The sequence below is a fragment of the Hordeum vulgare genome, chromosome 6H (genome assembly GCF_904849725.1).
Source record: "Hordeum vulgare subsp. vulgare chromosome 6H, MorexV3_pseudomolecules_assembly, whole genome shotgun sequence".
Classification (NCBI taxonomy): domain Eukaryota; kingdom Viridiplantae; phylum Streptophyta; class Magnoliopsida; order Poales; family Poaceae; genus Hordeum; species Hordeum vulgare.
Genome location: NC_058523.1, coordinates 521,527,282 through 521,531,853, shown reverse-complemented (window position 1 = coordinate 521,531,853; position 4,572 = coordinate 521,527,282).

The following is a 4,572-nucleotide window of genomic DNA, read 5'->3' as shown; positions in this document are numbered from 1 at the left end:
TGCAGCGAGCCCTCGCTCGATGATTCTCCCGAAGAGCGCCTTCTTAAAGAAATTCTACTAAATAAACTCATCTTCCTATGAACAAATTTCTAAATTCTTTGGAGCACAAAATTATGTCAATAAAACTTTGCAAGATTGATAACAACTACTCATATGGATGTCCAGAGGACATATCAAGCTTTCCTACTACTTGGATCTCAAGGAATTAGACATGCAAGTTTATTTTTAGTAGCACCACGTGCAGCAAAATATGCAAAATATAAACCAAAAAAGTAAAAACTAATTGAAGGAATGGGAGAGTCACATACCAAGGAGTGATTCCTTAAAATAGTTTTGGAAACAGAGTTCCGAGCAAGAGATCGAAAATTTCAATTTTATGAGGAAGAATGCGATAGAGAGAGAGGGGGGGGAGCGAGCTAGGAAATTTTTGCTGGAGGTAATAGATGCCATTGGCGTAAGAGATAAGGCACGGGGCCTGTGATCCCCACCACACAACAGGGCGCGCTTAGGGGGTGGTCGCGCCTTGTTGCCTCGTAGCCCATAGGTGGCCCTTCCTGATGTGTGTTTAGCACCAAAAATTCTTAAATAATCCAGAAAAATTCATGTTAAACTTTTGTGGCAATCTGAGACTTTGTATTTTTGGGTCCTTTTTATTGCACGGAAAATTCAAAAAACAGGATAAGCATGGAATTTTATTTTATTTAACTAATAGTAATAGAGGGTATACTAATGATACAGTAAGTTGTGCTTACTAAATTCATCGACCACATGTCTTTCTAAAAGGATCCATTAATAAGCTTGATCAAGTCTTATTAATAACCGTTTCTGATTGACATGAAACCGAAGAATTTTCGTATGACACTAAGTTACCTCAATGGGGATTTGCATTTCCCCAACAATAATAGTATAATATTTCTTCTTTGTAGTAGGAAGAGAAATTTAAAAATATCCATTGGTGATAGTGGCACTAGGCTCAATGACATTAATATTATTAATCAAAGTTTGCTTCTTCGGAAAATGAACGATATGTTGTTTGCCATTGACATGAAAAGTGTAGTGTTTAAAAAGGGTCTACCAAGGATGACCGACATGTTGTCGTCCTCGGGCATATCAAGAACAAATTCTAGTGAACCTTAGGATAGTGAACCTTTAAGGTTTACTGAACTTTATATAAGAGGTTCACTAGAAGCATGCAAAGTCCTATCATTTCTCTTCTTCTTTTTCTTATTAGATGGACTAGGGGCATCGTCATTAATTCTCTAACAATCTTGTTCAATTATCTTAGGGTGACCCTTAGGATAGAGAGGTTCCTCAGTCATTCTACCCCCTCTAGTCATTACTCTAACAACATTGTCATCCATATTTTTATCTCTACAAGAAAATCATTTTGTGACTTAGCAAATTTGTCTAGTTGGGTGTGAACCATAGAAGCATGTTTACCTAAACCCTTAACATCATTAACAATTCTAAACATCAAGTCACTCAAGCGATCTATCATCATAGCATTACGCCTTAATTGATCTTTGACATAATTGTTCAAATGCTCTTGCTTTACAATGTAATTATCGAATTCATCCGTGCATTGACTAGGAGTCTTAGTGTAAGGTATATCACTTTCATTAAAGGTACAGAGATAATTTACCTCTACTACCCGTGTCGATATGTCAAGTCCATGTATTTATTCGATAAGTGGTAAGTTCTTGACATCTTCAGCTCTAATACCTTTTTTCTATCTTCTCTTCTTGCATATCTTCATGACTGAGGAATATAATACCTCTCTTCTTTTGAATAGGTTCCGGCGGTGGTTTGGGAAGTGTCCAATCATCGACATTTTGCAATATGTTATTTAATAGTTCTTCAGCTAGTCCAACAATTCCTTCCCTGAAAAACAGAACAAGCACAACTATCTAGGAAATCCCTAGAAGCATCGGTTAGTCCCTTATAAAATATATCAAGTATTTATTTTTTCTTAAGAGGATGATCAGGCAAAGCTCTTAGTAATTGGAGAAGCCTCCCCCAAGCTTGAGGGAGATTCTCCTATTCAATTTGCACAAAGTTACATATCTCCTATAAGGCAGCTTGTTTCTTATGAGGAGGAAAATATTTTTCAAAGAAGTAATAAAGCATATCCTAGGGACTACGCATACAACTAGGAGCAAGAGAAAAGAACCATTCTTTAGCCTTGACTTTTAGTGAGAAAGGAAAGAGATTAAGGATATAATACTAACGTATTTTCCCCTTGTTAGTAAATAGATCCTTGGACACACTTATCTACCAGGAAATTGGTGAGGCTAGTATTATAAATGTATTGATCGAACTCTTCTGTAATGCCTGCACCCCTTATGAACTCCCTGGGTGGCCAATGACAAGACTTAGCATCAACCATGACTATCAAGCGCGTCCGAGGTTCGGCATAATCTTCCTGCAGCGAGTCCTCGCTCGATGATTCTCCCGAAGAGTGCCTTCTTAAAGAAATTCTACTAAATAAACTCATCTTCCTATGAACAAATTTCTAAATTCTTTGGAGCACAAAATTATGTCAATAAAACTTTGCAAGATTGATAACAACTACTCATATGGATGTCTAGAGGACATATCAAGCTTTCCTACTACTTGGAACTCAAGGAATTAGACATGCAAGCTTATTTTTAGTAGCACCACGTGCAGCACAATATGCAAAATATAAACCACAAAAGTAAAAACTAATTGAAGGAATGGCAGAGTCACATACCAAGGAGTGATTCCTTAAAATAGTTTTGGAAACAGAGTTCCGAGCAAAGAGATCGAAAATTTCAATTTTATGAGGAAGAACACGATACAGAGAGAGAGGGGGGGAGCGAGCTAGGAAATTTTTGCTGGAGGTAATATATGCCATTGGTTGAAGAGATAAGGCACGGGGCCTGTGATCCCCACCACACAATAGGGTGCGCCTAGGGGGTGGTCGCGCCCTGGTGCCTCGTAGCACACAGGTGCCCCTTCCTGATGTGTGTTTAGCACCAAAAATTCTTAAATAATCCAGAAAAATTCATGTTAAACTTTTGTGGCAATCTGAGACTTTGTATTTTTGGGTCCTTTTTATTGCACGGAAAATTCAAAAAACAGGATAAGCATGGAATTTTATTTTATTTAACTAATAGTAATAGAGGGTATACTAATGATACAGTAAGTTGTGCTTACTAAATTCATCGACCACATGTCTTTCTAAAAGGATCCATTAATAAGCTTGATCAAGTCGTATTAATAACCGTTTCCGATTGACATGAAGCGAAGAATTTTTGTATGACACTAAGTTACCTCAATGGGGATTTGCATTTCCCCAACAATAATAGTATAATATTTCTTCTTGGTAGTAGGAAGAGAAATTTAAAAATATCCATTGGTGATAGTGGCACTAGGCTCAATGAAATTAATATTATTAATCAAAGTTTGCTTCTTCGGAAAATGAACGGTATGTTGTTTGCCATTGACATGAAAAGTGTAGTGTTTAAAAAGGGTCTACCAAGGATGACCGACATGTTGTTGTCCTCGGGCATATCAAGAACATGTTCTAGTGAACCTTTAGGGTTTACTGAACTTTGTATAAGAGGTTCACTAGAAGCATGCAAAGTCCTATCATTTCTCTTCTTCTTTTTCTTATTAGATGGACTAGGGGCATCGTCATTAATTCTCTAACAATCTTGTTCAATTATCTTAGGGTGACCCTTAGGATAGAGAGGTTCCTCAGTCATTCTACCCCCTCTAGTCATTACTCTAACAACATTGTCATTCATATTTTTATCTCAGCAAGAAAATCATTTTGTGACTTAGCAACTTTGTCTAGTTGGGTGTGAACAACAGAAGCATGTTTACCTAGACCCTTAACATCAATAACAATTCTAAATATCAAGTCACTCAAGCGATCTATCATCATAGCATTACGCCTTAATTGATCTTTGACATAATTGTTCAAATGCTCTTACTTTACAATGTAATTCTCGAATTCATCCATGCATTGACTAGGAGTCTTAGTGTAAGGTTTATCACTTTCATTAAAGGTACAGAGATAATTTACCTCTACTACCCGTGTCGAGATGTCAAGTCCATGTATTTCTTCGATAAGTGGTAAGTTCTTGACATCTTCAGCTTTAATACCTTTTTTCTTTAATAGATATCTTCTCTTCTTGCAGATCTTCATGACTGAGGAATATAATACCTCTCTTCTTTTGAATAGGTTCCGGCGGTGGTTTGGGAAGTGTCCAATCATCGACATTTTGCAATATGTTATTCAATAGTTCTTCAGCTAGTCCAATAATTCCTTCCCTGAAAAACAGAACAAGCACAACTATCTAGGAAATCCCTAGAAGCATCGGTTAGTCCCTTATAAAATATATCAAGTATTTATTTTTTCTTAAGAGGATGATCAGGCAAAGCTCTTAGTAATTGGAGAAGCCTCCCCCAAGCTTGAGGGAGATTCTGCTATTCAATTTGCACAAAGTTACATATATCCTATAAGGCAACTTGTTTCTTACGAGCAGGAAAATATTTTTCAAAGAAGTAGTAAAGCATATCCTAGGGACTACGCATACAACCAGG